Genomic DNA, 13090 nt, shown 5'->3' with positions numbered 1-13090 from the left:
AATTGCTTCGATTCTTGACCGGTCAACTGAAAAAGTTATGTCACTTCGTTTTGAATGTGATTTGAAATAAGCTCGTGATTCTTGGATGTGGATAGTGAATTATGTACCAACATTACTATGCTGACAGTATTAACCATGACGAATTCAAATTGTTCTCTTTCACCAGCTGCACTCAATCTGGTGAGACACAGTGAAACACAGAGGCTTACCTGACAGCTGAAGTAGCCTTCTAATCATGGACAGTGATGGCCTATCGAATGAACAGACGGAAAAAGTATTAAAATTCCAGCATATAACCGGTCTGGAGGATATTAATGTATGCCGGGACATTCTGATTCGTCATCAGTGGAATCTGGAGGTAGCTTTCCAGGAGCATTTGAATATACGGGAGGGCGTCCATCTGCGTACGCTTCTGAATCCCGTGCGCCACAGATCGTGAACGATCGCTTCCTGCAGCATGTTTTCGCAGCCCAGCGCGGACCGGGAGCCCCCGTACCGTCCGGTGTGGGTGGAATGATTGGTTTTGTGGGCAACTACGTGTTCAATTTCTGTTACAGCACACTATCCTCGATCGTGGCCGCATTTCTGAACATTTTCATGGATAAAGAAAGAAGTGAGTACACATGAGCGGCGTTTAACGGATCATTTCTGAATAATGACTTCAATCATTACAGTTGTAACCGACCCTTTGGGCGATGTGCTGAAATTCACTCAGACTTACAACGAAAAATCAAGCGTTGAACGACGCCAAGCGTGAGTTCAAACTTCTCTTAGTATATCTGCATTTCGAGTCAAGCACGGAGGCGAACACGTTTTGCCGAGACACGCTTTCTAACGCTCAGGTCATCGAATACGTCAATAGGCGGATGCTGTACTGGGCCTGTGACATATCTTCTCTAGAAGGATACCGCGCCTATCCACTGCTTGTGATTATCGCTTTGAGGGCAAACAAAATGGTCATTATGGGTCGCATGGAGGGTCATTGAAATGGCGAAGAACTGATATGACGCATGGAAACCGTTGTCAAGTCAATGACAATGAAGTTTGGCACAACCAAGCCAGGATCGATTGGAAAGAGATCTCACACAAACACTGCGCCAACAGCAGGATGATGCATACCAAATGTCGCTACGCGCGGTCCAGGAGAAACAACGTCGGAAACAGAAGGAACTCGAAAAAGCTTTGGAGGCTCAACAGGCAATCGAGGCCGATAAGCTAGCTGAGATGCAGAGGTTGCAAAACATCGAGATGCTTAAAACGGAATAAGCTTCTCAAGTGCCTTCCGAGCCAGAGCCGGGAGCACCCGGCACGATCAGCATAGTCTTCAAACTATCGAGTGGTTTGCGGTTAGAACGGAGATTCCTTGCGTCTCACACCCCACAGGTAAGATATTTGTTTGCTATAGGAAACTGTATGACTATATCATTCGTTTGCTTCTCTAACTACTAACTACTACTAACTAACTACTTTTAAGATGTACATAATTTTATTTTCTGCCATCCGGAGGCACCGGACTCGTTCGAAATTACCACTAACTTTCCGAAGCGGGTATTACAGTGTGCTCCAACAGAAGATCCGTTGCCCACATTAGTTGAGGCGGGTTTGAAAAACCGCGAAGTGCTGCTCGTAGCCGATCTGAACGCATAGAGTAAAAGATGCAAATAACGATATGTTGAGTGTGAGCAAAACAATTAAGATTTAAAAGAATGGATTTTGAGACTGGATTGGATAAACATAGGGTTTGAAGAAGACATACTTGCAGAGGAAAGGCAGCAATTTTTGTTTGCCGGGAGTGATGCTTTTTTCCCTTTTACAGAGAAGCTTTTTTTTTATGGAAAACCCTTAGCAAGGTTCCAAAATTTACAAAGTTGTCAATAATAAAGTATATAGAGGCGAATGAACTTCAAAGTTTAAAGCCTCTTAAAAACAAAGAAAGAAAGAATAAAACAACGCATTTGATGCCCTGATGTTGTGATTATGTTGGTTTTGTGTTTTGGTTCTCTTCTAAATTGATGATTGGACATTATCCGTGTAATTTAATAAGTATATGCACACGGGCTATCAGCAGCCCTCAGGTCTGGAAGATAGGAGTCTTTTCAGCCTCATGTTTCGCCTGAGAAAACACAATAGTGAGAAAAATTATTCATTATGTTATGTTTTATCAAACAGTTCATATTCCTCAATTATTTAAAGGTGAAATAAAATATTCTTCATGAAATCGGACACTTGTTACTGTAATAAGATGGATAACATCTCCAACGGTGAGGCTATTAAATATTGGCTCATTTGAAGAATATCTGCAGGTATTTGTCACAAGGTGGTGTTGACAATCATATAGGGCTCTTTCTACACATACATGCGGAGCATCTGTTGGGCATACATCGCTTGTTTACATTCGTATAGCGAATTCGTTTTTAAAATCGGTTAGTTCCAAACCGACTAATAAAAAAACGTTTTCGGCTTCACGAATGAGCCGGTTTGTTGGTGTGCGTTATATAGTCTGATTTGTTTATAATACAAATCAGGCATAAATTTCTCCATAACTCAAGAACTAATCAATTTTTACTCTCTCTCTATATTCTTCGTTCTCCACTTTCTACTTCTTACGCTTTGCTCTGCTCTGCATTCTATATTTTATTTTACCCTACTGTCTCTATTTTCTCACCGCCTTAATCTTTACTTTATATTCTCAACTTTTCCTACTTTTCGTTCTTTCTAATCCTTCTATTCGCTTTTTTACAGTTTATTCCCTGCTCTTACTCTTTCTTCTTTCCTCTTTCCTCTTTCCTCTTTCCTCTTTCCTCTTTCCTCTTTTCTTTCCTTACTCTCTTTATTTATCTCTTTATTCTCAACTCTCTACTCTCTCTCACTATTCTCTACTCTCTACTTCCTCCATTCTCTCTATCTTACTCTCTACTCTTTCCACTCCTTACTCTTTCTACTCTCTATTTTCTCATTTTCTACCCTCTCTACACTCTACTGTATACGTTTTAATTTCTTTTTTCTACTATATTTTACCATAGCTCTATGTTGTACTCTTTGTTCGCGCCACGTGTAGCGAGCGCTTACGTGTTTTGACATGTAGGAACAAATCAATTGAAATCCTCTATTTTGTCAGTAACAGAAATTTTCCATTCACTACTCGAAGCAATTGCTCTCCATTTCATTCCATCGTATCACCCCGCAACGCGCGAGAGCGAGATGAATGGAGTTACAACATTACAAACGAACAGCATCCGAGCGAGCCGAGCGGAGCCTACAGGACAATCACCCCACCAACATCCGACAAACATAAAAACAGCGCACAACGTGGTTCATCATCCCAGTTTTTTCCTAACTACCAACAACAAAGTGGTCTACCAAGTGATGCGTAATTAGTGAAATATAAGAGAAAATGTGGACTCCAAAATCTTGTGTTTTTCAATTTCCACAGTGTGCTTAGCCAGAACCATCCAACCGCAGTTAGCCCGGTTTATTCTTCACTCGTTTTCCTACGTTACTTTCTCTACTCTCTACTATCAAATCTTCACTCTCTCTTCTCTATACTCTTTACTCTCTTGCTCTACACATTCTGTACCCTTCATTTTCTCTTTTCACCCTCTAGTTTATCTAATCTCTACAGTTTATACTCTACGCTTTAGAGCTCTCGCAGATTGCAGAATTTGTAACGGTCTATAGTTTGGTCGGGTTGGACTGTTAGCCCAACCAAGCCAACTAAACAGCCGGGTTGCCTTGGATTGAAGCTCAAATTTTACAAAAAAAATACTGAATCCGTATAATGTACCCATATACAAATCTCCATAATGATTAAGAAAACGACCAAACTATCGACCAATAAAATGTCTGTGGTCCGCGAGGGCTCTCACTCTCTATTTTGTACTCTCTTTAGACCCTACACTATTCATTTTACTTTTTACGTTTTACTCTTTAGTCTCTATTTTCTCTACTCACTACTATTTGCTCTCTACTTTCTATTCTCTCTACTATCTACTGTTTGCTCTCGACCCTCTTTTCTTTATATTCTTTTGATCTTACTCTGTACTATCAATTCTTTGCTCTCACTCTCTCTAATCTTTACTCTTTCTTCTCTTTTCTCTCTACTGTCTGCTATTTGCTTTCTACTCTTTGTACTCTTTTCTCTTCACTCTACACTCTTTACGCTCTCTACTGTTTAGTCTCTGCTCTTTAGTCTCTATTTTCTCTACTTACTACTGTTTGCTATCTACTTTCTATTCTCTCTACTAACTGCTGTTTGCTCTCGACCCTTTTTTCTTTATATTCTTTTGATCTTACTCTGTACTCTCAATTCTTTGCTCTCACTCTCTCTAATCTTTACTCTCTATCCTTTTTTCTCTCTACTGTCTGCTATTTGCTTTCTACTCTTTGTACTCTTTTCTCTTCACTCTACACTCTTTATGCTCCCTACTGTTTACTCTCTGCTCTTTAGTCTCTATTTTCTCTACTCACTACTGTTTGCTCTCTACTTTCTATTCTCTGTACTAACTACTGTTTGCTCTCGACCCTCTTTTCTTTACATTCGTTTCTTCTTACTCTGTACTCTCAATTCTTTACTCTCACTCTCTCTAATCTTTACTCTCTATTCTTTTTTCTCTCTACTGTCTGCTATTTGCTTTCTACTCTTTGTACTCTTTCCTCTTCACTCTACACTCTTTACGCGCTCTACTGTTTACTCTCTGCTCTTTAGTCTCTATTTTCTCTACTCACTACTGTTTGCTCTCTACTTTCTATTCTCTCTACTAACTACTGTTTGCTCTCGACCCTCTTTTCTTTACATTATTTTCATCTTACTCTGTACTCTCAATTCTTTACTCTCACTCTCTCTAATCTTTACTCTCTATCCTTTTTTCTCTCTACTGTCTGCTATTTGCTTTCTACTCTTTGTACTCTTTTCTCTTCACTCTACACTCTTTACGCGCTCTACTGTTTACTCTCTGCTCTTTAGTCTCTATTTTCTCTACTCACTACTGTCTGCTCTCTACTTTCTATTCTCTCTACTAACTACTGTTTGCTCTCGACCCTTTTTTCTTTATATTCATTTGATCTTACTTTGTACTCTCAATTCTTTGCTCTCACTCTCTCTAATCTTTACTCTCTATCCTTTTTTCTCTCTACTGTCTGCTATTTGCTTTCTACTCTTTGTACTCTTTTCTCTTCACTCTACACTCTTTATGCTCTCTACTGTTTACTCTCTGCTCATTAGTCTCTATTTTCTCTACTCACAACTGTTTGCTCTCTACTTTCTATTCTCTCTACTAACTACTGTTTGCTCTCGACCCTTTTTTCTTTATATTCATTTGATCTTACTTTGTACTCTCAATTCTTTGCTCTCACTCTCTCTCATCTTTACTCTTCATTCTCTTTTCTCTCTACTGTCTGCTATTTGCTTACTACTCTTTGTACTCTTTTCTCTTCACTCTACACTCTTTATGCTCTCTACTGTTTACTCTCTGCTCTTTAGTCTCTATTTTCTCTACTCACTACTGTTTGCTCTCTACTTTCTATTCTCTGTACTAACTACTGTTTGCTCTCGACCCTCTTTTCTTTACATTCGTTTCTTCTTACTCTGTACTCTCAATTCTTTACTCTCACTCTCTCTTATCTTTACTCTCTATACTTTTTTCTCTCTACTGTCTGCTATTTGCTTTTCACTCTTTGTAATCTTTTCTCTTCACTCTACACTCTTTACGCTCTCTACTGTTTACTCTCTGCTCTTTAGTCTCTATTTTCTCTACTCACTACTGTTTGCTCTCTACTTTCTATTCTCTCTACAATCTACTGTTTGCTCTCGACCCTTTTTTCTTTATATTCTTTTGATCTTACTCTGTACTCTCAATTCTTTACTCTCACTCTCTCTAATCTTTACTCTCTATCCTTTTTTCTCTCTACTGTCTGCTATTTGCTTTCTACTCTTTGTACTCTTTTCTCTTCACTCTACACTCTTTACGCGCTCTACTGTTTACTCTCTGCTCTTTAGTCTCTATTTTCTCTACTCACTACTGTCTGCTCTCTACTTTCTATTCTCTGTACTAACTACTGTTTGCTCTCGACCCTCTTTTCTTTACATTCGTTTCTTCTTACTCTGTACTCTCAATTCTTTGCTCTCACTCTCTCTAATCTTTACTCTCTATCCTTTTTTCTCTCTACTGTCTGCTATTTGCTTTCTACTCTTTGTACTCTTTTCTCTTCACTCTACACTCTTTATGCTCTCTACTGTTTACTCTCTGCTCATTAGTCTCTATTTTCTCTACTCACAACTGTTTGCTCTCTACTTTCTATTCTCTGTACTAACTACTGTTTGCTCTCGACCCTCTTTTCTTTACATTCGTTTCTTCTTACTCTGTACTCTCAATTCTTTACTCTCACTCTCTCTAATCTTTACTCTCTTTTTTTTTTCTCTCTACTGTCTGCTATTTGCTTTCTACTCTTTGTACTCTTTCCTCTTCACTCTACACTCTTTACGCGCTCTACTGTTTACTCTCTGCTCTTTAGTCTCTATTTTCTCTACTCACTACTGTTTGCTCTCTACTTTCTATTCTCTGTACTAACTACTGTTTGCTCTCGACCCTCTTTTCTTTACATTCGTTTCTTCTTACTCTGTACTCTCAATTCTTTACTCTCACTCTCTCTTATCTTTACTCTCTATACTTTTTTCTCTCTACTGTCTGCTATTTGCTTTTCACTCTTTGTAATCTTTTCTCTTCACTCTACACTCTTTACGCTCTCTACTGTTTACTCTCTGCTCTTTAGTCTCTATTTTCTTCACTCACTACTGTTTGCTCTCTACTTTCTATTCTCTCTACAATCTACTGTTTGCTCTCGACCCTTTTTTCTTTATATTCTTTTGATCTTACTCTGTACTCTCAATTCTTTACTCTCACTCTCTCTAATCTTTACTCTCTATCCTTTTTTCTCTCTGCTGTCTGCTATTTGCTTTCTACTCTTTGTACTCTTTTCTCTTCACTCTACACTCTTTACGCTCTCTACTGTTTACTCTCTGCTCTTTAGTCTCTATTTTCTCTACTCACTACTGTTTGCTCTCTACTTTCTATTCTCTCTACTAACTACTGTTTGCTCTCGACCCTCTTTTCTTTACATTCTTTTGATCTTACTCTGTACTCTCAATTCTTTGCTCTCACTCTCTCTAATCTTTACTCTCTATCCTTTTTTCTCTCTACTGTCTGCTATTTGCTTTCTACTCTTTGTACTCTTTTCTCTTCACTCTACACTCTTTACGCGCTCTACTGTTTACTCTCTGCTCTTTAGTCTCTATTTTCACTACTCACTACTGTTTGCTATCTACTTTCTATTCTCTCTACTAACTACTGTTTGCTCTCGACCCTCTTTTCTTTACATTCTTTTCATCTTACTCGTAAGAAAGAGCAGAGAGTAAACAGTAGAGAGCGTAAAGAGTGTAGAGTGAAGATAAAAGAGTACAAAGAGTAGAAAGCAAATAGCAGACAGTAGAGAGAAAAAAGGATAGAGAGTAAAGATTAGAGAGAGTGAGAGTAAAGAATTGAGAGTACAGAGTAAGATGAAAAGAATGTAAAGAAAAAAGGGTCGAGAGCAAACAGTAGTTAGTCTACTAACTACTGTAAAGATTAGAAAGAGTGAGAGCAAAGAATTGATAGTACAGAGTAAGATGAAAAGAATATAAAGAAAAAAGAGTCGAGAGCAAACAGTAGTTAGTAGAGAGAATAGAAAGTAGATAGCAAACAGTAGTGAGTAGAGAAAATAGAGACTAAAGAGCAGAGAGTAAACAGTAGAGCGCGTAAAGAGTGTAGAGTGAAGAGAAAAGAGTACAAAGAGTAGAAAGCAAATAGCAGACAGTAGAGAGAAAAAAAGATAGAGAGTAAAGATTAGAGAGAGTGAGAGTAAAGAATTGAGAGTACAGAGTAAGATGAAAAGAATGTAAAGAAAAGAGAGTCGAGAGCAAACAGTAGATAGTAGAGAGAATAGAAAGTAGAGAGCAAACAGTAGTGAGTAGAGAAAATAGAGACTAAAGAGCAGAGAGTAAACAGTAGAGAGCATAAAGAGTGTAGAGTGAAGAGAAAAGAGTACAAAGAGTAAAAGCAAATAGCAGACAGTAGAGAGAAAAAAGGATAGAGAGTAAAGATTAGAGAGAGTGAGAGCAAAGAATTGAGAGTACATAGTAAGATCAAAAGAATATAAAGAAAAAAGGGTCGAGAGCAAACAGTAGTTAGTAGAGAGAATAGAAAGTAGAGAGCAAACAGTAGTGAGTAGAGAAAATAGAGACTAAAGAGCAGAGAGTAAACAGTAGAGAGCATAAAGAGTGTAGAGTGAAGAGAAAAGAGTACAAAGAGTAGAAAGCAAATAGCAGATAGTAGAGAGAAAAGAGAATAAAGAATAAAGATTAGAGAGAGTGAGAGCAAAGAATTGAGAGTACAGAGTAAGATGAAAAGAATGTAAAGAAAAGAGGGTCGAGAGCAAACAGTAGTTAGTAGAGAGAATAGAAAGTAGAGAGCAAACAGTAGTGAGTAGAGAAAATAGAGACTAAAGAGCAGAGAGTAAACAGTAGAGAGCGTAAAGAGTGTAGAGTGAAGAGAAAAGAGTACAAAGAGTAGAAAGCAAATAGCAGACAGTAGAGAGAAAAAAGGATAGAGAGTAAAGATTAGAGAGAGTGAGAGTACAGAGTAAGATCAAAAGAATATAAAGAAAAAAGGGTCGAGAGCAAACAGTAGTTAGTAGAGAGAATAGAAAGTAGAGAGCAAACAATAGTAGTAGAGAAAATAGAGACTATTCTATTCTCTCTACTAACTACTGTTTGCTCTCGACTCTTTTTTCTTTATATTCTTTTGATTTTACTCTGTACTATCAATTATTTGCTCTCACTCTCTCTAATCTTTACTCTCTATCCTTTTTTCTCTCTACTGTCTGCTATTTGCTTTCTACTCTTTGTACTCTTTTCTCTTCACTCTACACTCTTTACGCTCTCTACTGTTTACTCTCTGCTCTTTAGTCTCTATTTTCTCTATTCACTACTGTTTGCTCTCTACTTTCTATTCTCTCTACTAACTACTGTTTGCTCTCGACCCTCTTTTCTTTACATTCTTTTCATCTTACTCTGTACTCTCAATTCTTTGCTCTCACTCTCTCTAATCTTTACTCTTTATTCTCTTTTCTCTCTACTGTCTGCTATTTGCTTTCTACTCTTTGTACTCTTTTCTCTTCACTCTACACTCTTTACGCTCTCTACTGTTTACTCTCTGCTCTTTAGTCTCTATTTTCTCTACTCACTACTGTTTGCTATCTACTTTCTATTCTCTCTACTAACTACTGTTTGCTCTCGACCCTTTTTTCTTTATATTCTTTTTATCTTACTTTGTACTCTCAATTCTTTGCTCTCATTCTCTCTAATCTTTACTCTCTATCCTTTTTTCTCTCTACTGTCTGCTATTTGCTTTCTACTCTTTGTACTCTTTTCTCTTCACTCTACACTCTTTATGCTCTCTACTGTTTACTCTCTGCTCTTTAGTCTCTATTTTCTCTACTCACTACTGTTTGCTCTCTACTAACTACTGTTTGCTCTCGACCCTTTTTTCTTTACATTCTTTTCATCTTACTCTGTACTCTCAATTCTTTACTCTCACCCTCTCTAATCTTTACTCTCTATTCTTTTTTCTCTCTACTGTCTGCTATTTGCTTTCTACTCTTTGTACTCTTTTCTCTTCGCTCTACACTCTTTATGCTCTCTACTGTTTACTCTCTGCTCTTTAGTCTCTATTTTCTCTACTCACTACTGTTTGCTCTCTACTTTCTATTCTCTCTACTCACTACTGTTTGCTCTCGACCCTCTTTTCTTTACATTCTTTCCATCTTACTCTGTACTCTCAATTCTTTGCTCTCACTCTCTCTAATCTTTACTCTTTATTCTCTTTTCTCTCTACTGTCTGCTATTTGCTTTCTACTCTTTGTACTCTTTTCTCTTCACTCTACACTCTTTACGCTCTCTACTGTTTACTCTCTGCTCTTTAGTCTCTATTTTCTCTACTCACTACTGTTTGCTCTCTACTTTCTATTCTCTCTACTAACTACTGTTTGCTCTCGACCCTTTTTTCTTTGCATTCTTTTCATCTTACTCTGTACTCTCAATTCTTTACTCTCACTCTCTCTAATCTTTACTCTCTATTCTTTTTTCTCTCTACTGTCTGCTATTTGCTTTCTACTCTTTGTACTCTTTTCTCTTCACTCTACACTCTTTATGCTCTCTACTGTTTACTCTCTGCTCTTTAGTCTCTATTTTCTCTACTCACTACTGTTTGCTCTCTACTTTCTATTCTCTCTACTAACTACTGTTTGCTCTCGACTCTCTTTTCTTTACATTCTTTTCATCTTACTCTGTACTCTCAATTCTTTACTCTCACTCTCTCTAATCTTTACTCTCTATCTTTTTTTCTCTCTACTGTCTGCTATTTGCTTTCTACTCTTTGTACTCTTTTCTCTTCACTCTACACTCTTTACGCGCTCTACTGTTTACTCTCTGCTCTTTAGTCTCTATTTTCTCTACTCACTACTGTTTGCTTTCTACTTTCTATTCTCTCTACTTAATACTGTTTGCTCTCGACTCTTTTTTCTTTATATTCTTTTGATCTTACTCTGTACTATCAATTCTTTGCTCTCACTCTCTCTAATCTTTACTCTCTATCCTTTTTTCTCTCTACTGTCTGCTATTTGCTTTCTACTCTTTGTACTCTTTTCTCTTCACTCTACACTCTTTACGCTCTCTACTGTTTACTCTCTGCTCTTTAGTCTCTATTTTCTCTACTCACTACTGTTTGCTCTCTACTTTCTATTCTCTCTACTAACTACTGTTTGCTCTCGACCCTCTTTTCTTTACATTCTTTTCATCTTACTCTGTACTCTCAATTCTTTGCTCTCACTCTCTCTAATCTTTACTCTTTATTCTCTTTTCTCTCTACTGTCTGCTATTTGCTTTCTACTCTTTGTACTCTTTTCTCTTCACTCTACACTCTTTATGCTCTCTACTGTTTACTCTCTGCTCTTTAGTCTCTATTTTCTCTACTCACTACTGTTTGCTCTCTACTTTCTATTCTCTCTACTAACTACTGTTTGCTCTCGACCCTCTTTTCTTTATATTCTTTTGATCTTACTCTGTACTCTCACTCTCTCTAATCTTTACTCTCTATCCTTTTCTTCTCTACTGTCTGCTATTTGCTTTCTACTCTTTGTACTCTTTTCTATTCATTCTACACTCTTTACGCTCTCTACTGTTTACTCTCTGCTCTTTAGTCTCTATTTTCTCTACTCACTACTGTTTGCTCTCTACTTTCTATTCTCTCTACTAACTACTGTTTGCTCTCGACCCTCTTTTCTTTACATTATTTTCATCTTACTCTGTACTCTCAATTCTTTACTCTCACTCTCTCTAATCTTTACTCTCTATCCTTTTTTCTCTCTACTGTCTGCTATTTGCTTTCTACTCTTTGTACTCTTTTCTCTTCACTCTACACTCTTTACGCGCTCTACTGTTTACTCTCTGCTCTTTAGTCTCTATTTTCTCTACTCACTACTGTCTGCTCTCTACTTTCTATTCTCTGTACTAACTACTGTTTGCTCTCGACCCTCTTTTCTTTACATTCGTTTCTTCTTACTCTGTACTCTCAATTCTTTGCTCTCACTCTCTCTAATCTTTACTCTCTATCCTTTTTTCTCTCTACTGTCTGCTATTTGCTTTCTACTCTTTGTACTCTTTTCTCTTCACTCTACACTCTTTATGCTCTCTACTGTTTACTCTCTGCTCATTAGTCTCTATTTTCTCTACTCACAACTGTTTGCTCTCTACTTTCTATTCTCTGTACTAACTACTGTTTGCTCTCGACCCTCTTTTCTTTACATTCGTTTCTTCTTACTCTGTACTCTCAATTCTTTACTCTCACTCTCTCTAATCTTTACTCTCTATTTTTTTTTCTCTCTACTGTCTGCTATTTGCTTTCTACTCTTTGTACTCTTTCCTCTTCACTCTACACTCTTTACGCGCTCTACTGTTTACTCTCTGCTCTTTAGTCTCTATTTTCTCTACTCACTACTGTTTGCTCTCTACTTTCTATTCTCTGTACTAACTACTGTTTGCTCTCGACCCTCTTTTCTTTACATTCGTTTCTTCTTACTCTGTACTCTCAATTCTTTACTCTCACTCTCTCTTATCTTTACTCTCTATACTTTTTTCTCTCTACTGTCTGCTATTTGCTTTTCACTCTTTGTAATCTTTTCTCTTCACTCTACACTCTTTACGCTCTCTACTGTTTACTCTCTGCTCTTTAGTCTCTATTTTCTCTACTCACTACTGTTTGCTCTCTACTTTCTATTCTCTCTACAATCTACTGTTTGCTCTCGACCCTTTTTTCTTTATATTCTTTTGATCTTACTCTGTACTCTCAATTCTTTACTCTCACTCTCTCTAATCTTTACTCTCTATCCTTTTTTCTCTCTGCTGTCTGCTATTTGCTTTCTACTCTTTGTACTCTTTTCTCTTCACTCTACACTCTTTACGCTCTCTACTGTTTACTCTCTGCTCTTTAGTCTCTATTTTCTCTACTCACTACTGTTTGCTCTCTACTTTCTATTCTCTCTACTAACTACTGTTTGCTCTCGACCCTCTTTTCTTTACATTCTTTTGATCTTACTCTGTACTCTCAATTCTTTGCTCTCACTCTCTCTAATCTTTACTCTCTATCCTTTTTTCTCTCTACTGTCTGCTATTTGCTTTCTACTCTTTGTACTCTTTTCTCTTCACTCTACACTCTTTACGCGCTCTACTGTTTACTCTCTGCTCTTTAGTCTCTATTTTCACTACTCACTACTGTTTGCTATCTACTTTCTATTCTCTCTACTAACTACTGTTTGCTCTCGACCCTCTTTTCTTTACATTCTTTTCATCTTACTCGTAAGAAAGAGCAGAGAGTAAACAGTAGAGAGCGTAAAGAGTGTAGAGTGAAGATAAAAGAGTACAAAGAGTAGAAAGCAAATAGCAGACAGTAGAGAGAAAAAAGGATAGAGAGTAAAGATTAGAGAGAGTGAGAGTAAAGAATTG

The 13090-nt window shown here is 37.4% G+C and overlaps 1 pseudogene; it reads left to right on the top strand.

Moving 5' to 3' along the window:
- The first annotated feature begins 235 nt into the window (after positions 1-235).
- Positions 236-2017, top strand: LOC129780198 (FAS-associated factor 2-like; annotated as a pseudogene).
- Positions 2018-13090: the final 11073 nt, after the last annotated feature.

The sequence above is a fragment of the Toxorhynchites rutilus genome, chromosome 3 (genome assembly GCF_029784135.1).
Source record: "Toxorhynchites rutilus septentrionalis strain SRP chromosome 3, ASM2978413v1, whole genome shotgun sequence".
Lineage (NCBI taxonomy): Eukaryota > Metazoa > Arthropoda > Insecta > Diptera > Culicidae > Toxorhynchites > Toxorhynchites rutilus.
Note: the sequence above shows the minus strand (reverse complement) of the source record. Positions and strands in the feature narration are given on the sequence as shown.